This window comes from Xiphophorus hellerii, chromosome 14 (assembly GCF_003331165.1).
Source record: "Xiphophorus hellerii strain 12219 chromosome 14, Xiphophorus_hellerii-4.1, whole genome shotgun sequence".
NCBI classification, from domain to species: domain Eukaryota; kingdom Metazoa; phylum Chordata; class Actinopteri; order Cyprinodontiformes; family Poeciliidae; genus Xiphophorus; species Xiphophorus hellerii.
In genome coordinates, this window is record NC_045685.1 from 29,112,336 (window position 1) to 29,134,045 (window position 21,710).

The following is a 21,710-nucleotide window of genomic DNA, read 5'->3' on the forward strand; positions in this document are numbered from 1 at the left end:
GTAACAGGATTTGTGCGTGCGTAAAAAGATTTGTGCGTGCGTAAAAAGATTTGTGCGTGCGTAACAGGATTTGTAAACCTTAAAAATAAAATACATGTTGAAAAAGTACACACAAATCACCTGGTACGCACACACAAAACTGCAGTTACACACAAATCCGGTTACGAGTGCACAACTATTTTTGAGACTCATTTCATGCCTCGGTGGAAGCTCCAAGATTTGTGTGTAGATGGTGCGTTTACATGCTAGTAAAAGCTGGGACATCTGAGTTTTCTTCGGAACTGTTTCTTTTTTCCATAGTTCAATACGTATTTCTCTCTTTACTTGTCTCGTGGCTTAGACATATTTTTGTGAGAGAAAAATACATATGTCATTACACCCACGTCTACGTTTTAATACTATAAGATTGTTTATATATGAATCCGCATTTGGGACCTATAAAACTGTAATTACTTGGGTAAAAAATTCGACCACTAGGTGGTGGAAGTTTATTCCGCTCTGACTGGGAAAAGCCTTCATTCAAACTGAGAGAAGAAACAAGAGAATGGCGGGTCAGCCGAGTGATCGTGTTCGTGGTCTACCGTCCGAAGTGGATGTGGTTATTCCGTCAGTTTGTCGAAGAAGGTAATATGTCTGCATGAGCATTTTGACAGTATTTATATGTTATTTTGAAAATGACAAAAGACATGTGCATTACATACCAGCATATTTCTGCTAATCATGTCTTACAACACAGCACAGATAAATTAGGTACATTAGCAGTATTCATATAAAGTAATTATTTGCATTTGGTGGAAAAAGGATGCAAAGCCCTTATTAGGTTTCCAAACAGTTTTGTATACCAGTTACAAAAAGACTATGTGGCTATAGAACAGACTTAAAGTAAAATGAGAAGTTGTCTGGTGTTTACTCTGCACCAAAAATACGATTCAGTTGTATTTGAGAAGGAATGCAATTCACAAAACACATCTTTGAGGACCTTCAATGAATAAATTACATTATTATATAGATGCCACAGGAAACATGGTGTTTCTCTTAGTCTATGCTTTGACAGGAGGTCAATCAGTTAACAAGGTAAAAGGTATTCAAATGATTTTGATTTTTTAATGATATCACATTTATATGGATCTGTTGCTTATATTTAAAATACTTTTGCCTAAATATCTCAAACGCGACTTTATGAATGATTCAATTATACAGAAAATTCCACATGTATCTAAAACAAATTAATTTATACTTTTCATAGCGTCTTCAGACAAACTGCGCGAGCTCCTGAGGTTTTGAGTTGGCTGGGAGGCCAAGAGCTGAAGCTTGAAGTTGTCCTGTCAACTGGACCTAACCATATGCCGACGTCTTCAACCTGTAGTGAGCGATTACGGCTACCAAGTCACTACACCACCTACCAGGCCCTGTCAGCCGACATGAATGTGTGTCTGAAATCAGTAGAGACAGGCTTTGGTCTTATTTGATAAATATGTATTGATGTTTCATTTGTTGAAAAATTGCAGTTCGACATGGCAAGTCAGTTAAAATAGAAAGTAATTTTATTATTAGCCTTGCTTTTTTTTTTTTTTTTTTTTACAAATAATGTCCATCAACACAGTCTTGACATGAAGTTGTGTTCCTGAGGTGACTACTAAATGTTTGTCAGGCATCCCTGTTCATCATGTGGGTTTTTGCTGAAATATTCCACAAATGTTTGGCATTCAAACATAAAATAATTTTCATGTTTCTGGTGTACATTAAACTTTATAAAGTTAATATTTTTGCCAGCTGGTTCTTTCTCTAGCTTGTACTTGCTTGTATATTTGTACATGTTTGATGGATTTTTTAAATAAATGGTATTGAAAATGCTGTTCATTACAAACATTTAAATTTAAGTGACATCTAATTTGTCACAAGTAAAGTTTCCAAATATTGCAGAGTATCCATGTAAATGTCCATGCCACTAGACTCTGAAGGTTGTAGGGGGTCAATGTTTTCACGGAGAAGCTCCATCTGATCTTCTGTAAGTGGGCTGTCCAACTCTGGTACTCGCAATTCAGCATGTGGATCAGGAACAAGCCCACTTTCCTCCCAGTTTATATGGGGAATCTGCAAAACATACATAGCATTATAGCTGGTGGAAAACATTTGTTGTTTCATTTGAAATAACAAAAAAAGACATTCAAGTACCTCTGGGTCAACCACTGAATGTCCGATCTGTCCCAGTTCCCACAACTGATTTGGAGTGAGGTTTTGTTCAGTTCTCATTGGGTGATTGTCCCATCCTTGTTTAAATATGTCAAGATGCACTTGCAAGCGAGGCAAGAAAACATAATGACAGCAAAACAAGTGCAGAGGATTGCTAAGATCCAAGAGGTTTTCCTCCTCCAGTTGGTGTAGAACATTGTAGAAAACACATGTGACTCCCATCCACAGATCACGCCACAACCTCTCTATCCTGTGTGAAAACATATAAAATGTTACTTATACACACATAGTTGTGGAAAAAGTGTTTCACCCCATTCTTATTTTGTAGTTTTACATAAGGTTCTTACACTCCAGTGTTAAATAATATCAAAGTAATTTAAAGATTAAAAAGCAAAAACACCCCCCAAAAAATCAGTTCTTAACTGAAGTTGTTGGTTAAAGATGCAAGACAAGAATCCCATTTTATATGTCAAAAAATTGCATGATATGGGTGCACTCTCCCCTGCACCCACATCATGCAGAGATCAGCGCCCCCAGTCACAACTGAGACGAGGTTGTTCACCTAGGAACACAGCCTCACACATAGGCTAGGATTGCATCTGTGTGACTGTCCCATTTCATCCGATGTCATAGTAACACTGAATTTCATAAGAAGAACCAACAAAGCCTCACAATTATTGCGACTTGAAAAATAAGACCATGGCACTATCAAGCGAAAAATATTTATTTTCAAATTGTTCATATTGTTTAATTACTGTTTAGCAACATACCCACTGATCTTGTTGATCTCTCTCCATTTTCTTAAATGAGCGTCAGCAAGTCCTTCAAAACAGATAAAAATGAATTAAAGAACAGTTTGTTAAAGTTGACCATTACACTGTCAATACAGTAATTTATCATAAGTTTGACATTATTAGCACTTTTTGGGGACAATAGAAATATAATTTCACTAGATGGCTACAATTACAATTTAGTTAATGTGAAGCACAACTTAACATATTATCTGTCCAAAAATGTAAGTCATCACATGGAAGTAATGAGAAATGTGGTTTGCTCATAATGAAGTAACAGAAATATTAATATTTTAAAGATTCAGCCGAGTTACTACACTTATATTCAGCTGCTTACAAGTGCTTCAGTGTTGGATGAGGTTATATTTTCAAAATTTGAAATATTGATGATCTGCATGAAACTAATATAAAAAAACGGTGCAGATGTATATGTATGGCATAGAATACATTTGTACATTTGTTAAGAGATGTTCTACGTATTTATTTCTGGTACGAAAGCAATGACCATCATATTCCAGGAAGAAATGTAGAGAAGAGTAAATCTTAAGTGATTACAGTAAGATATCAAATATATAGGTGATAGACGAAACATAAGTCTGTAGCAGAACTAAAAAAAAATTAAATCAAAAACTACAATTAGTGAGGAGAACTGGGATGAATCCTTCAAATAATAGATGAGCATGGTGATAAACGTAGACATAGCTGTAATGGGCCAGGAAGATACTGTTTTAAACTGTACCGATACTAATCGAGGGCTAATAGTAGCTTAGCTAACGTAGACATGAGCTATTGCTAACATAGAAGGGCGAGAACTTTGGGTCGAACTACTTGAAACGTAAAACGTAATCTGAAATAATCTAAAAAATACGCATTACAACGGTCAGTAAAACGTGCAAATTTTAACATCCACTTACTTCGGACGGTAGACCACGAACACGATCACTCGGCTGACCCGCCATTCTCTTGTTTCTTCTCTCAGTTTGAATGAAGGCTTTTCCCAGTCAGAGCGGAATAAACTTCCACCACCTAGTGGTCGAATTTTTTACCCAAGTAATTACAGTTGTATAGGTCCCAAATGCGGATTCATATATAAACAATCTTATAGTATTAAAAAGTAGACGTGGGTGTAATGACATATGTATTTTTCTCTCACAAAAATATGTCTAAGCCACGAGACAAGTAAAGAGAGAAATACGTATTGAACTATGGAAAAAAGAAACAGTTCCGAAGAAAACTCAGATGTCCCAGCTTTTACTAGCATGTAAATGCACCATCTACACACAAACCTTGGAGCTTCCAGCGAGGCATGAAATGAGTCTCAAAAATAGTTGTGCACTCGTAACCGGATTTGTGTGTAACTGCAGTTTTGTGTGTTCGTACCAGGTGATTTGTGTGTACTTTTTCAACATGTATTTTATTTTTAAGGTTTACAAATCCTGTTACGCACGCACAAATCTTTTTACGCACGCACAAATCTTTTTACGCACGCACAAATCTTTTTACGCACGCACAAATCTTTTTACGCACGCACAGATCTTTTTACGCACGCACAAATCTTTTTACGCACGCACAAATCTTTTTACGCACGCACAAATCTTTTTACGCACGCACAAATCCTGTTACGCACGCACAAATCTTTTTACGCACGCACAGATCTTTTTACACACGCACAAATCCTGTTATGCACGCACAAATCATTTTACGCACACACAAATCTTTTTGACACTATTTTCACTCCATAGTTAACCGATCATGCAGGTTTACGGAAATCATAGAAATCTTTCAATTACTTCTCAGTGAAAATCAAATTAGCGTTTAAAATAAACCAAAAACGCTCAGTAATAAAGAAATTACTTAATAAACATCACTTCATCATAAACAGTCTCATTTCACAGAGCTATGCTACTTACAGAGCGACACTTTATACTCCGGTTGGTTTTTTAACAGTTTGAAAAAACTGAGCAACGTTAGCTGCAGCTAGCTAGCCATTCTGCGTAAGTAAGCAGCTGAAAATAAAACAGACTCACCGGAAAAATCTCAGAACAGAATGTACATTATCCAGTTCAAAATAAACAGATTTCTCTCATATCACAGCAGAACTTATGCGTAGTGACTTCTCTACTTCTGCTGAAATGTGCTTAGTCTTCATAGTCTGCCATTTCTTTTTTCTTCTTCCCTCTTCTTCTCCTACCGACACAGGAGAAATGTGGGTCTAGCGCCCTCTACAGGACATTCTAAGAACTAACAAACCAACACATTAAACATACAGACAGATCAGCATAGTTTATTGGGGTTACACAGGTAACAAATGTGATGATCATCTGATGTAATACATTTTATGAACATTTAAAAAAAAACAATTTTAATATAAAATTAGTTAAAAAATAAAACGGATCAAAATGTAATAAAGATGATCGATACAGTCTAGTAGAATAATTTCACACTGATTTTGAGTTAATAGGGCAACGAATTGGAAGCTATTGAAGAAAACATATTTAATATTAAAATGATTTTTCCATCCATTTTCTTACACCCTTTGTCCCCAGTGGGTCAGGAGGAGCTGCTGCCTCTCCAGCTAACGTTCCGGGCGAGCGGCGGGGTCACCTGGACAGGTCACCAGTCAGTCACTTAACATTTTAATAGAGGATAGTGTGCCTCGTGTAATAGCATGAATTACCACTTTTATGTATCAGTTGGTCACAAGGCATTTATTTACAGGAGTGTTTGGTTCGGAAATTGACGGTCCCAATGTGAACCGCCAAACGCTTGAGGAGGGAGCGCTAGAGAACAGCTGGCCGGAATTAGCATTCATAAATCGGATCAACCTTGAGCTAAACGCTCCTTACACTGCGGAGCCCGAAAATCCAATATCCAACTTGAAACAACTTCGATGCGGTTGGTAGCAATGAAAACGCCGGAAAAAGTTTGTTTTGGTCTGTGGCCATACAAGATGGCGCCCAGCGACGTAAACATCACACGCAGTGACGTTGGTTCCAAAACTCTTTAAGAGATTGGATAGTTATCCAATCTCTTATTGGAGCTTGGATAAGAGATGGACCTTACCAAGCTCCGCCCACAACCGACCCACCTGACCCCAAGTCTCACAAACAAAGCCTGGTTGTTTCTATGTAAACATGACTGATTAGTGCATCATTTCTAGCGGATTTTCACAATATGTCAGCTACTACATGGACAGAGGAACTAACAAGTTCATGTCATCATCTGGGAGGAGGTTACTGGTTTCTCAGTCACAAGCTGGTTGCAAACCTGAGGCCAGCAGGTGTCAGTCAGTTATGGTAGATCTGAACTTTGACCTCAACATGAGAAGCTACAGACTGATAGGAGGAACCAAAGAGCTCTGTAAAGGTAAAGGCAAATCTTCTGAAGTTGGGATATAATTCATTTAATTTCACATAATTACCGCGGTAGAAGCCATTTGTTTGTTAAAATTTTATGAAATATATTTGTTCTATTTGATGTTTGTTGTGAATGACGTAAACTCACAAACGAACGAGGTAATTAGTCCAACGTTTAGAAACTACAGCGGCTGTAATGAGCCACAGCAAAGGGAAACAAAGGTAAAATAACCTGAACAGGTGATCAACTCAAAACCACTCCTACCTTTTTACTCTCTCTCTCTTTGTAGTTTAAGCACACCTGTTACCGTGGCAACCGCCTGCGCCTTGCAAGACGAGCAAAGATTAGTTAAAAACATAACATTCAGTTCGTTACGATATCAAGTTTCCAGTCTTGATATTTATTTCTCGATTATTAATCAGCGCTTCCCTGAACACAGCGATGGTTGATTGACTAGCTGTACTTGGTGCTAACGTGGCTAACAGAGTAACAGTTTAGTCCAAAGCCTTTTCTGCTAAAATAAAATCTTTAGTGTATGTCAGATACAGACACATTGCATATTGATCTGTTTAGCTAACGTCAGACTGTGTAGCAGACAGGCTTCAAGGTGTAGAAGTTGTATCAGTTCTGCCATTATGCTGTACTTAGCTAACGGGAAGCTAAGTGTGTTTGTGAGACGGCCACGTAGAATGGGCATCAGCCAATGAAACGCGGCCCTGTGGTAAGGTCCATTATCCAAGAGGATCAACATCACGAGTTTTGTGATGCTGATTTGAGATGTCGCCCCCTGGTGGTCGTTCATGGAGAGCAGATGATGTCATCATAAACAGGAGCCTGATCAATGATTGGCTGAGAGCGGCGAGGTCTGATGCTGATTGGCTGGTGGCGGATGAACGTGACGCAGCGATTGGATGATCCAGGTGAGGCTGAAGAGTTTTCCAGTTTGAATTTACACCAAGGCTTCATTTCACATCTTTTATTCTATGAATTAATCTCCTTAAATTAATTTATAGATTTATTAATCAATGACTCTTCTGACCGAACCGTCTGTATTGATCTGATGTTTTGATCAGTGTTTTGCAGTCAGACTGTGAACTCTGGTAAACGATCAGTTGTATCATCTATTAATATTCCACTAGTTAAACTATTTTGTAAAAACATCAGTTATCAGTTAATGTTCACAGTGCGATGCAATGCGACTGGTGATCTTAGACTCTAATGGTGTTAATAAATTATTCTGTTTATTTGGATTTAGAAGATCAACTTTGAAAACCCCACAGATAAATACAACTTATTGATTAACTTTAATAATTTTTTCTTCCATCCAGTTATTGAATATTTCTATATTTGATCCACATTCAGTTCATTAAAACATTCTTCTGTTTTTCCATGAGTTTTTCTATAGTCACACATTGAACAACGTTCTGCATGACAGTTGACTTTGTTTCTATCGTCTAATAATTAATGTTCTTGTTCAGTAAAACAGCTACTCCACCTCCATTTTTGTTCTCTCTGTTTTTACAACCCATTTGTAAAATGGTTCATTTCGCTATTTTCACTATTGAGCCTCGTTTCTGATAATGTGATGATATTAAAGGTCTGAGTTGTTGGACAGTTTGATGTTGTAGAAATTTGCATACAAGCTTCTGCTGTAAAAGTGAATTATTGAATGTTCAGTTTTAATGCTGAACTGGTCATCAGTGTAAAAGTGACAACTGTCGTTGATACCAGTAAAAACAAAATGTTTTTACCCAGGATAAATGTCATTTTCTATGTGTTGCTGATGATGGTCTTTGTACTGAAATGTAGTCACTTCCACATCCTCATAATCACCGATTTTTCCATTGGGGCGCATCAGCTGGCCCAGTTGCCATGGTACCATTTGTATATCTGACTAGTTATTGGCATGCTGGACGCAGACCGCATCCTCTAAACATCACTGGGTAATTTTGGGGAGCTCAAGTGGTGATGGGTGATCAGCTCATCATAACAGAGATAATCAATGTCTCTTCTTTGACGTGCTGCTCTAAAATCCTCCATCAGCTCCGCCCTCCTCCTCCTTACAGCAGCTGTGAAGTCCTCACTATTGTAGATTCTGGATCCCTTAAGTCAGTGGACCCCAACCTTTTAATCATTGCGGCCCGGTGTTCTGACTATCTGTGCTACCTCATCAGATTTTCCTACCGTGGAATAGATAGCTAAGTCTATCTGTCAGTGCTACCCATCTAAAACTGCTACTGTCATGTTTACAAAGAGAAAGCTGCAGCAGGTTGTGTTAATGTTAAATATATTTTATAACATTATTTGAGTGACTGAAGTGGAAGCTTAGCAGTTATGCTTAGCTTAGCATTGGAACAATTTATATCCATGATGAAACCACAAGAAGATGACTTCCTTCATCTGAATATCTTACCCGTTTAAAATGAAAAGCTGTAGATGTTTGCACTAATCCTTTGACTAGAATATCCTACCTGTTAAAATATTTTAAATACAGAGGCGTTCGTAAGAATAAAACAGTATCAGACAGAGGAAACAGGGTATAAATAAAGCTTATCATAACCTTCGATGAAATAAAACTTCCACAGGTAGGACGGATTTATAGGAAATTTGCCGAGTCAGCAGTATGTGACGTAGCATCGATGAGCGCATCACCACAAGGTAGCACGGATTTATGGGTAGCACAGATAAACATTATGACAATCTTAGAACATTACGAGTTCTAAGATTGTCGCTGGCGATAATCGTAACCAATCATCCTGCATCCTGGTGTGTTACATAGAGCGTCGGACCGCTCCCATCTAAAATCGGGCTTATTCAACATTGCCTTGGCCCGATTATTGCAGCCTGTGGGGTTTTTCCCTGACTGAACGAAGCCTGTTGAATGTGACAGGTAGCCAATCAGAAAGCATGGTGATGTAAGAACGGAGGGGAATCCCAAACAGTTGTCATGGTAACAGAGTCCGGTGGATGTTGGAGGTGATATGTGGAAACAGCATGAATGTTTATTCAGCATTTCATACAAGGAATATCAACAGAAATCATAATGAGAGGAACTGGTACCACAGTTGATAAAAACGGTAACTTTTCATCATTAACGTGACATAAATAGTTATAGGCGTGACTTCCTGAAGGTCTGGTGTGGACATGTCCCCACCAATATTTCTACACCTTTTTTCCTTTCTGTGCATCTATTTGTGGACAGTAACTGGACAGCAGCCTAGCATTGAGCTAAAGCACTAACAACCAGCAGGCCACTGCTGTTTAAAATGTCTTTGCAAAACATAAATGGTAAGTCCTCTCAGTGATGTAGTGCAGTGGTCCCCAACTACCGGGCCACGGATCATTGCTTGTGAGTTTTAGGTCTGGTTCACACGGCACAATTTAAAGATTGTTGGCCGATTTTGCTGTGATGTGACCCCGGACCAGTTTTTCAAAACACTTCGTCACCACAGGGGTTAGTGCCACTGGCCGGTAGTCGTTGAGGCAGGAGATGTGAGGTTTCTTGGGTATGGGGACTATGGTGGAAGATTTCAGGCAGGATGGGACTGTAGACAGGGCTAGGGACTGGTTGAAGATCCTGGTGAAGACTCCAGCCAGCTGATCGGCGCAGTCTTTCAGGACATGTCCAGGGACGCCATCAGGTCCAGCAGCCTTCCTTGGGTTGATGGCCCGCAGTGTGCGCCTCACCTCGTGCTCCTCTACTGCGAGGGGTGTGGTGTTCTGGGTCGCTTGGTGTAGTGTGGCTGCCTCTGTTGGCTTCACCTCAAAGCGGGCAAAGAAGAGGTTCAGCTCCTCTGCCAGCGTGGCGTCGCCTTCCACAGCTGCGAGGTTGGTCCTGTAGTTGGTGAGATGCTGGATTCCCTGCCACACCTGCCTGCTGTTGTTGCTGTCAAGGTAGCCCTCTATCCTCCTCCTGTAGTCAGACTTAGCCATTCTGATGCCGCTCTTCAAGTTAGCTCGGGCTGTACTGTAGACGGTCCTGTCCCCAGACCTGAAGGCGGTATTCCTGGTCTTTAGCAGTCGCTGGACCTCCTGAGTCATCCAGGGCTTCTGGTTTGGGAAGACCCGGATGCGTTTATCCACAGCTACAGTGTCAATACAGTTCTTGATATAGCACAGTATACTGTCTGTAAAAACCTCCAGGTCCTGATGTTCAAAAACATCCCAGTTTGTCGAAACAGTCCTGCAGCTGCTGTGTCGCATCCTGGGGCCAGGATTTGATGGTTTTGGTGATGGTTGGAGCAGTTTTCCTGAGGGGGGCATAAGCAGGAATTAAATGCAGGGACAGGTGATCCGACTGACCCAGGTGAGGAAGTGGTCTAGCCCTGTAGCCTAGCTTGATGTTGGAGTAGACTTTGTCCAGAGTGTTAGCCTCTCTTGTAGCACACTTTACATGCTGGTGGAACTTGGGGAGCGCCGTCTTCAAGTCTGCATGGTTGAAGTCCCCTGCTATGATGTGCACAGCATCTGGATAGATGCTCTGCAGATGGCTAATGCTGCCATGCAAAAGTCCAATAGCTGTTTTAGCATTAGCATCCGGTGGGATGTAAACAGCGGTTACCATGACTACGGTGAACTCTCTGGGGAGGTATATTGGTCTGCATCTAACAGTCACATACTCCAGGTCTGGGCAGCAATGGCTGATGACAGTCGCTGTGTTAGTAACCAGGTGTTGTTCAGGTAAACACAGAGCCTCCTCCTCTGCTCTTACCGGAGTCCTTCGTTCTGTCGCGGCGCTGTACTGTGTAGCCTGCTAGCTCGATGGCAGAGTCCGCTATGTCTGGATGCAGCCAGGTCTCCGATCAGAAGAATACAGCTGTCCTTCACTGCGCTGTGAGATGCAGCCTGTAGTCTCAGTTCATCCATCTTGTTTGCAAGGGATCTGGCGTTCGAGAGAAACAGGCTGGGGAGCGGTGGTTTGTGTGGTTGCCTTCGTAGCCTAGCTAGCATGCCGGCCCTGCAGCCCCGCTTCTGCCTTCTCGCTCTACGCCGCCGACGCTTCCTCCCTGCTGGGATGGTAATCCACGGCGCGCCAGGGCTCCTCGCTATGTCCCCCGGAATATTGAACAAGTTGAAAATCAGCTGTAACATCTAGTTCGTAGCGGGCACCGACCGTCAGAAGATCGTCCCGACTGTATATTTTGTTTGTCCGACATGGCAGAACACAAATCAACACGTTCACAAGCAGCCAAACATAACATAGCACCGACCGAGAGAGCAATGAGCCGCTGATGTGGTTCTAGAAATAAAAGGACAATTCATTCAGAGATGTACGTCGTCCAGACTTCGCAGACGAGCTCTGAGAGAGGCCGACATGTGCAACAGGCATCGACCAAGGAGCAGCTGGGTTTGTGAACGCCATACAGCCGAAAGGTCAACCGAACAAAACCTATAAAATCACAAACCAAACAACTAGTGCAGAAATTGTGGCGGGAAAATATCCACATGATGGATATTGCCCTGCATGAGGAAAGGAGTGCAAAGCTAAACCATTAGGCAGACAATGTGGATCGAAACAAAAACCTCCTGTCCAAAGCTGTGACACAAAACCCAAAGTGAAGCATAAACATCACAAAACCTCTAAGGAAGTTTTCTCAATCTCCAGCTCAACACAAGGGGACAAACAGGATTCATCTAGCAGTGGTGATAAATATGTGTTCATCACCACTGGCACAGATAAAAAGAAAACACCAAAGTCTCATATTAAAGATTGAGATATCAGTGATTCTGGATTCAGGCGCCACAGTGAACAACATCAGTGAGTCTGACCTAAACCTGCTATTGCCACAACCGCATTAGTCCCACCTGATACTAAAGTTTTTTCCTATGGCTGTTCTACCTGCTACAACTAGCTGGCATGTTTGTATGTGAAGCAGAAGCAAAAAGACCAAATGCACATTCTATGTGAAAACAAGTAAAGGCTATTTCCTGTTAGGATTTGACACAGCTAATCGATTAGGCCTCATAAAGTAGTGAACAGTGTCTCAGCCTCACCTGGCCCCACAGTGACAGAAAGGCTCGTAGAAAATCACCCAAACCTTTTTCAAGGCAAACTGAAGGACTATCAAGTCAAGCTCCACATAGACACTAATGTTCAGCCAACATGTCAGCCACACAGACGGGTCTCATTTCACATCCGTCAGAGAGTAGAACAGGAACTCCAAAAACTAGAAGACAATGATATTATAGAGACAGTGACTGGGCCTACACCTTGGGTCTCCCCAATTGTGACTCCACCCAAATAAAGTCAGAATCTGTGTAGACATGAGACAGGCTAATACTGCCATCCAACGTGAACGTTATCTTACTCCCTCTATGGACGATGTCATCCATGAGTTGAACGGAGCAACAGTCTTTTCCAAACTTGACCTAAAGGCTGGTTACCATCAGCTAGAGCTCTACCTGACAGCAGGTACATGACAACATTCAGCACGCATAAAGGTCTGAGGAGGTACTACAGTCTGAACTTTTTCATATCATCAGCAGCAGAGGTATTTCAAAATGCCATCTGCCAGGCTCTACAAGGGATCGAAGGTGTGAAGAACCTCAGCAATGACATCATTGTGCATGGAAAGACACAAGCATCACAAGATCATGACAAAAACCTCGCAACAGCGTTCCAGAGGCTCAGAGAGAAAGGTTTTGCCCTTAATAAAGAGAAGTGTGAGTTCAACAAATCTAGGCTGGAATCTTTTTGATTCATCTTCCAAGCTGGTGGCATATCTGCCGATCCAAAGAAAGTCGCTGCAATCAAGGAAGCTAGCGCGCCAGAAAACCCCACCGAGGTGAGAAGCCTGCTAGGCATGGCGACATACTGCTCATGTTTCTTTAAAGACTTTGCTTCTATTTCAGCACCACTACGCAAACTGACCGAGAAAGGCACACAATGGTGCTGGGGTTCAATCCCAGCAAAAGCCCTGCAAAACCTGAAAGACAGCTTAACCAGTGAGACTGTGATGTCATATTTTGACCCTTACAAAGACACAGAACTGGCCATAGACTGAAGCCCCGTTGGCCTGGGGGTTATTCTTTCATCAACTTGGAAAGGAAAGAGAGACATAGCTTATGCTATAGCATAAGCTAGCCATGATCTAAGTGACGTTAAGAGACGCTATACTCACAAACAGAACGAGAAACATTGGTAATAGTATGGAGCTGTGAACATTTCCACCTGTATCTGTATGGACATCCTTTCACTTTAGTTACTGACCACAAAGCGCTGGAAGTAATTTGGACCAACCCTTGTTCAAAACCACCTGCAAGAATCGAAGAAGTCGATTCTTCGAGAAGTCTACAGGAAAGGGACGGATAAACCAGCCGACTACATGTCCAGACATCCGATCCCCATACGGACCGGAAACCACACAACAGCAACAAAGGTAAAGAGTATCTTAACTTCCTGGCACAACATGCCACAAAGCCATGACTTTAACTGACATCAAAGAGGCAACACTCACAGAGACAGTCCTACAAAAGGATGTTGCACAACTAAGAAACAACACCTGGACCAAGTCAAGGATGACTCACAAGACATCACCATTCTACAAAAGTACAAGCAAATCTGCAACGATTGGATGACATTCTTTTTCGTGGCACTAGAATCGTCATCCCCTCAGGTCTGGAGGAGAGAGAACTACAATTAGTCAACGAGAGACACCAAGGCAAAGACAAAGACATTGGTCAGGTCGAAAGCATGGTTCCCTAACATGGACCAAAAAGCAGAGCTTGTAGTTAAGAACTGTTTAGCCTGTCAGCCAAACACCCCAGTGACCTTGAGCCCCTCCGAATGTCAGAACCATGAAGTACAACACTGTGGAGTACAATCAGCGCTGATTTCTATAGCCACTACCATCTGGTGAATTCTTGCTAGTTATAATGGAGGAGTACTCACGCTATCCAATAGTTGAGGCTGTTGGGTCTATTTAGCAAACACTGTTATTCCTGTCCTGGACAAAATATTTTCAATGTTTGGGATTCCCTTCAACGGTGAACATTTTTCAAAGTTTCTGACAGACATGGGCTGCCAACACAGGAAGATGACATTTCTATGGCCTCAAGCAAACAGAACAGCAGAGCTTTCATGTGTTCATTGGGAAAAGCAGTCAGAGTCTCAATGCCAAGTGTTCGTTACTCTAGCAATAGCCAGCCCCGCCCACTCCTCACAACTCCTCTGAGCTGACTACTGACCAGTTCTCTGTCTAACAGGTCCGGAATATCTCTAAGACCCGAGTCTTACCCTACAGGAGGTCTATGAGAGATAATCTGTTTAAACTGGTGGCGAGAGAGACTCGTCTAGCTCTAACTACCTTCGATCCAGAAGTTACGACCCTCTACAGCTAAGGAACGGTCAACTGAGTAGCCCTCACAGCTGCGTAGCCCCAATAACCACTTCTGTTAATGGTAGCCCTCTCTCTTAAATAACCTGCACTTGGAAATGGCTAGATTAGATTTAGTGACTCAGATTCAAGTCCCAGGGTCGTTATTTTTACTCTCACTAAAGGAAAGTCCGAAGCCACCACATTACTGGAATCATGTCCACTAATTTTACTTTAATTGGAGAAACTAAAATAATCAATGACTCAATTAATTTCAATGTCCACCAACCTCTATAGAATTTTATAAAGATATATTTATTAAGCAAGCTTTAGCAGGGGTAAGTGACATACAGATTAATTATTAGAGATTACAATACTAATTTAAAATAATAAGATCAATATAAACCAAACATTTTATCCTAACTCCCTTCCCTGACCTGTGTCACTAATAAGCTGAGAGAGGCTTTTGGGGAGCAGTTTAACTCCACAGAGCTAGAAAGGTTGATAAAGGTTATTATTTTGGAGAAAGTTTCATCAACATCAATATTTTATTTTGTTGTCAAGAACGCCCGTTGCCGTGGCAACCGCCTGCGCCCCGCAAGAGATTACGTTAAAAACAACATTCAGCTCGTTATGATATCAGGTTTTCAGACTTTATATTTATTTCTCGATTATTAATAAGCTTCTCATGAACACAGCGATGGTTGATTAATTTAAATTCCTGCTCTGATAGTCAGTCGGTATCTGAGTCCCTTTTTTTGTTCATTGAACGGAAACGTACCAAGTTGCCCAACACCTTGTTGAAATAATAATTACAGAGATTATTAATTTGAACAGGTTTTGTTTTTTTAATTTTTATTCTTTAATAAAGTTAAAAAGGTTTTGGATCTTTGGATAAGAGCCTCAGAAGAGGAAGTTCTGGTTTCAGCCTCTTGGCGTTCAGTTTGATCGACGTATTGATTATTAAAACATTTTATGATATCAGGCAGCCGTTCATATCTTACATAGAAACAGTTTCAGCAGATAAATTTATGTAAAGGTCAAATGTTTCATTTATGCACAAACATGAACTAATATATGAACAAAAGGTGGATTAGATCTGGAGTAGGAGGGATTTCTGGTGTGTGTGTGTGTGTGTGTGTGTGTGTGTGTGTGGGTGTGCGCGCGCGTGTGTGTGTGTGGGTGTGTGGGTGTGCGCGTGTGTGTGTGTGTGGGTGTGTGGGTGTGTGTGTGTGTGTGTGTGTAAAACAACAACCCTTTGATGAAAATAAAAACTTTCATTATGTTCTAACATAAATAATAATCTTTTTAAACTTTTTAAAATCTATTTATATTAAATTAAAGTCAGTTTAATGCCATCTCATCCCCCTCAACATCAGCCACTGACTCCAGTTACACTCCCCTGGAGTCGGGTCTGACCAGAACCAGAACCAGAACCAGGTTACCTGAGTCCAGGTGTGCGGCAGCAGCATGGGTCGGGTCAGAGTGTGGATCCTCCAATCAGGTCGCACCTGGAGGGAGGAGTCAGCATGAAGCTCCACCTCATTCTGCCCAGCAACGCTGCAACCAATCAGAACACTGGAATCCTGTTGGACACACAGAGGACCAATCAGCTGCAGGCGGGACAGGAAGCAGATACCAGAGTGAATAAACCATGAAGAGCTCCAGAACCAGAACCAGGTAACCAGTAGAACCAGTCCAGAGGGAACCATCCATCAGGTGTTCTACCTGAGTGTTTGGTGCTGTGAGTCTGTAGATGGATCCAGGCTGGAGGAGAGGAAACCATCGAGAGGAAACACCTGAGAACTGCAGCAGCACCTGGAGACACAGAGAGAGTAGAGGCATCAGGTAAACACCTGGTGGTCGTCCAGGTAACCGTCAGGTAACCTCCTCTCTCTCTCCTCACCTTCTCCTCCCTCTCTGGCTCCGCCTCCTTCTCCGTCATTGGCTGGTTCTTTGGGTCCCGCCCCCAGCTGACCACTGGACCAATCAGCAGAGCCGTAGCAGAGAAGCCCAGCTGAAGCCCCGCGCCCTCATTACTGCCACCAATCACAGCGTTCCTCCAGGCCACGCCTTCTTTAGACTCCACCCTAATCACCATGGAGATGCAGGGACGGGGGGGCTCTCCGCCCTCATGAGCTGTTACCACGGCAACAGAGGAGGAGAGCTCTTCATCACATCGCCTTTTCTTCAGACATGAGCCTTCATCATAACCCTCCTCTTCCTCCCTCTGGTTCCTGTGGAGGTTGTCACTTCCTGGCTCCGCCCCCCTCATCCTCAGGTGTGTTGCCATGGTAACAGAGGGGCTCAGGATGATCAGGTGATCCAGAGAGAACTGCAGGTAAACTCTATAGAAACAGGTAGAGTCACAAACACCTGACTGAGGTTGCTGGTCAGATTCCCCTGCAGCTCTGAGCATGCTCAGTAGGGCCCCCTGCTGGTTCTGGTACCAGACATGAACCGGGTCAGAACCAGCTGGTTCCAGTACCTGCTGGTTCTGTTGGAGATGAAGCCGTTCTGGTCCAGGTGTCGGCAAGATGGGAACTCTGATTGGAGGAACCGCTCCGTTACCATGGAGAAGCTCCGCACACACACCAGGCTGCCTGAGACACACACACACACACAGGGAGACAAAGGGTCGGTTCTAGTGATGTGTCGGTTGCTAACGATCCGGCTCTAAGAGCCGGCTCTTTGAAGTGAACGATTGGAACCGGCTCCACAATGGGAGCCGTTTTAGGATCCTATTTGGGAGCCGGGTTTGTTTCTACAGTATATCGCTGTCTCTCCGCCTCCCTGTCGTTGTGCTTGTGCTCTGCAAGTGCCAGAGCCGATAGTTTTTCCCCACATCGTTTTTTTTTGTCCTGCGGTGCCTCGCTGTCTCTCCCCCCCTTCTCCCTCTCCTTGCGTGTTTTACTCTTCTGCCAGTGCTACAGCGGAGAGTTTTTTCCCTCGGTCGGTCCACTGCCCTCATGTCAAGCGTGTGCTCCACACATCTGACCAATCACACATAGTTTCAATTAATAATGTGGCGGGAAAACACTGAAAAAAAAGTTTATCTCCACTTTTTTTGTGGAAACAGCAGGCAATTGGCCAAGCTGTATAGCGTTCGTCGGCAGGTGTTTATGTACAGACACTCACTCAGCGGTCAAGAAGCACGACAGAAAGAAGGGGAGTCAGTGTGAGAACTGAATAGGTGAAAATAAATGAGTGACAGAAAACGGAGCAAGATTTGGACTCATTTTAATGCTACATCAAGCTCCAGGGCAGAGTGCAGACTGTGCAAAGTCAGCATTTCCTATCGTGCAGGCTCGACAAACAACCTGCACAGGCACAAGCGGACATCACACGCATCAGTATTGCTATAGCATTGTTATGCGGCATTTTTACTCATCATAAGTGCTTAACAATGTCAATAATGAAACAAAATATTATAAAATTAGGTTTAAGCTATTAATTAATTAATAATGTCAAAAATATATATGGGGAGCCGTTTGGGAGCCGAAAGAGCCGCAGTAAGAAGAGCCATTAGAGCCGCATCTCGAAAAGGAGCCGAAAATCCCATCACTAGTCGGTTCTGGACCTCCACAGTGAATGACCCGGTTCTGGTCCGGTTCTCCATGATGTTTATCATAATCATCATCATCATCATCAGTAAAATGTTTCAGTGTCTGATGGAGGAAGCAGCTCTACAGGTTTTATCTCCATCAGAGGATCAAAGATCAACCAGCTGATAATCTGACAGATTAATTTATTATTATGACAGGATTAATAATCTGCTTCTGACTTAATGATGTCAGTGAATTAAACTGGATTTTTTCTGATCTCTGCTGATGGTTTTTCACTTCATTCCTGTTAGATAAAGGGTCTGATGAATGAATGAATGAATGAATGAATGAATGAATGAATGAATGATCATGAAATCAGGTTGGGTTTATAACCCAGTAGAACCAGATCAGCTGGTTAAACCAAACTGGGTCCAGTTAGAGACTCTGAACTGGACCTGAAGATGGTGTGTGTTACTGTGTGTGTGTAGACGTGTGTGTGGTTCCTACCGATCCAGGCGGTGTTGAAGGCCGACCTCTGACCTCCATCCTCCTCCTCTGTGGTTTCCGTGACGACGCAGCTCACAGCTGCTGTAGCGTCTCTGAGCTCCAGGCTCTGTGTGAACTCTGACCTTTCAGAGGGGAGCTGGAGGACGCCGACCAGCAGGAGGGGGCGAGGCCTAACAGGAAGGATAACATGAGACAATGAAAGGGGGCGGAGCCTAAAGCTGGTTCTGATCCGCTTCCTCCCAGCTGATAGTCCTGATGCTGCTGAGTTTACCTGAGACTGTCTCCTGTCCTGGGGTCAGAGGTCAGCGTCCTGCAGGACCAGGAGAGAGCAGAGTTGACCTGAGACGAGCTGAGGTCACCAGGGGGCAGCAGAGAGGACCAGCAGGACGACCGCAGGGACTGGAGGACATCTGAGACACTGAGGAGCTGAGGGACAAACGGGTCCACCTGGTACTGAGGACAGAGGGACAAGAACCCAGGTCCACCTGCTGCAGCAAACAGGAAGGGGCGGGACGGACCGCTGGCATTTGGAAATGGGACCATTGCACTCCAGAAGTGAAGGGGGCGCTGTTTCCTATATTATCTGTGATATATCTTCACCTTTAGGAAGGATTTTCACTCTCAGCATGTATTTAAACTTTTCTCTTTTATTTACTTCAGCTCAGCTCACAGTTTTTAACAGATTCTGTAGCTTTCTGTGAACTTCTAAATCTGCTCCTTAGTCACATCTTTTTGGGCCTGATACTGCCTCTAGTGGCGTGGGGTGGTAACACAACTAATATAATTACATTACTAAATCAGAATAGCACAACGTCTTTATTATTAATTTAGGCATTACTGGAACCGTAAAAGATAAATTATCTTATAAAACACCATAGAGCTAATTAAATGACGTAAAGACATTTATACAATATAAATAATATATATTATAGGAGGCATAAAAGAAATAAGGAGACATGAACTGCGACATAATGAACTATAATAAAATCCATTTGTAATGTAAACATAAGAAATTTAATTGAGCAAAAGTCAATAATGAACAGAAGAAAAACTAATCTGGTTGTTTATTTTCCCAAGATGGCGGCGCACGCAGTTGCAGCGGCTCATTGCTCTCTCGGTCGGTGTTATGTTTGGCTGCTTGGGAACGTGTTGATTTGTGTTCTGCCATGTCGGACAAACAAAATATACAGTCGGGACGATCTTCTGACGGTCGGTGCCCGCTACGAACTAGATGTTACAGCTGATTTTCAACTTGTTCAATATTCCGGGGGACATAGCGAGGAGCCCTGGCGCGCCGTGGATTACCATCCCAGCAGGGAGGAAGCGACGGCGGCGTAGAGAGAGACGGCAGAAGCGGGGCTGCAGGGCCGGCCTGCTAGCTAGGCTACGGAGGCAACCACACAAACCACCGCTCCCCAGCCTGTTTCTCTCCAACGCCAGATCCCTTGCAAACAAGATGGATGAACTGAGACTACAGGCTGCATCTCACAGCGCAGTGAAGGACAGCTGTACTCTTCTGATCACGGAGACCTGGCTGCATCCAGACGTAGCGGACTCTGCCATCGAGCTAGCAGGCTACACAGTACAGCGCCGCGACAGAACGAAGGACTCCGGTAAGAGCAGAGGAGGAGGCTCTGTGTGTACCTGAACAACACCTGGTTACTAACACAGCGACTGTCATCAGCCATTGCTGCCCAGACCTGGAGTATGTGACTGTTAGATGCAGACCAATATACCTCCCCAGAGAGTTCACCGTAGTCATGGTAACCGCTGTTTACATCCCACCGGATGCTAATGCTAAAACAGCTATTGGACTTTTGCATGGCAGCATTAGCCATCTGCAGAGCATCTATCCAGATGCTGTGCACATCATAGCAGGGGACTTCAACCATGCAGACTTGAAGACGGCGCTCCCCAAGTTCCACCAGCATGTAAAGTGTGCTACAAGAGAGGCTAACACTCTGGACAAAGTCTACTCCAACATCAAGCTAGGCTACAGGGCTAGACCACTTCCTCACCTGGGTCAGTCGGATCACCTGTCCCTGCATTTAATTCCTGCTTATGCCCCCCTCAGGAAAACTGCTCCAACCATCACCAAAACCATCAAATCCTGGCCCCAGGATGCGACACAGCAGCTGCAGGACTGTTTCGACAAACTGGGATGTTTTTGAACATCAGGACCTGGAGGTTTTTACAGACAGTGTACTGTGCTACATCAAGAACTGTATTGACACTGTAGCTGTGGATAAACGCATCCGGGTCTTCCCAAACCAGAAGCCCTGGATGACTCAGGAGGTCCAGCGACTGCTAAAGACCAGGAATACCGCCTTCAGGTCTGGGGACAGGACCGTCTACAGTACAGCCCGAGCTAACTTGAAGAGCGGCATCAGAATGGCTAAGTCTGACTACAGGAGGAGGATAGAGGGCTACCTTGACAGCAACAACAGCAGGCAGGTGTGGCAGGGAATCCAGCATCTCACCAACTACAGGACCAACCTCGCAGCTGCGGAAGGCGACGCCACGCTGGCAGAGGAGCTGAACCTCTTCTTTGCCCGCTTTGAGGTGAAGCCAACAGAGGCAGCCACACTACACCAAGCGACCCAGAACACCACACCCCTCGCAGTAGAGGAGCACGAGGTGAGGCGCACACTGCGGGCCGTCAACCCAAGGAAGGCTGCTGGACCTGATGGCGTCCCTGGACATGTCCTGAAAGACTGCGCCGATCAGCTGGCTGGAGTCTTCACCAGGATCTTCAACCAGTCCCTAGCCCTGTCTACAGTCCCATCCTGCCTGAAATCTTCCACCATAGTCCCCATACCCAAGAAACCTCACATCTCCTGCCTCAACGACTACCGGCCAGTGGCACTAACCCCTGTGGTGACGAAGTGTTTTGAAAAACTGGTCCGGGGTCACATCACAGCACTTCTCCCTCCTGGCTTTGACCACCACCAGTTCGCCTACAGAGCCAACAGATCCACAGAGGACGCCGTGATCACGGCCCT

General features: G+C 43.5%; 2 long non-coding RNA genes across 2 annotated transcripts; one reads left to right on the top strand and one right to left on the bottom strand.

Moving 5' to 3' along the window:
- LOC116732273 (uncharacterized) lies at window positions 1–15,453 on the top strand. The gene is made up of 3 exons (XR_004341752.1): window positions 1–935; window positions 14,463–14,467; window positions 15,442–15,453. It is a non-coding gene; the product is annotated as an uncharacterized LOC116732273 (long non-coding RNA).
- Window positions 1,531–3,580, bottom strand: LOC116732276 (uncharacterized). The gene is made up of 3 exons (XR_004341754.1): window positions 2,964–3,580; window positions 2,176–2,443; window positions 1,531–2,094 (listed from the first exon to the last, which is right to left on the bottom strand). It is a non-coding gene; the product is annotated as an uncharacterized LOC116732276 (long non-coding RNA).
- Window positions 15,454–21,710: the final 6,257 nt, after the last annotated feature.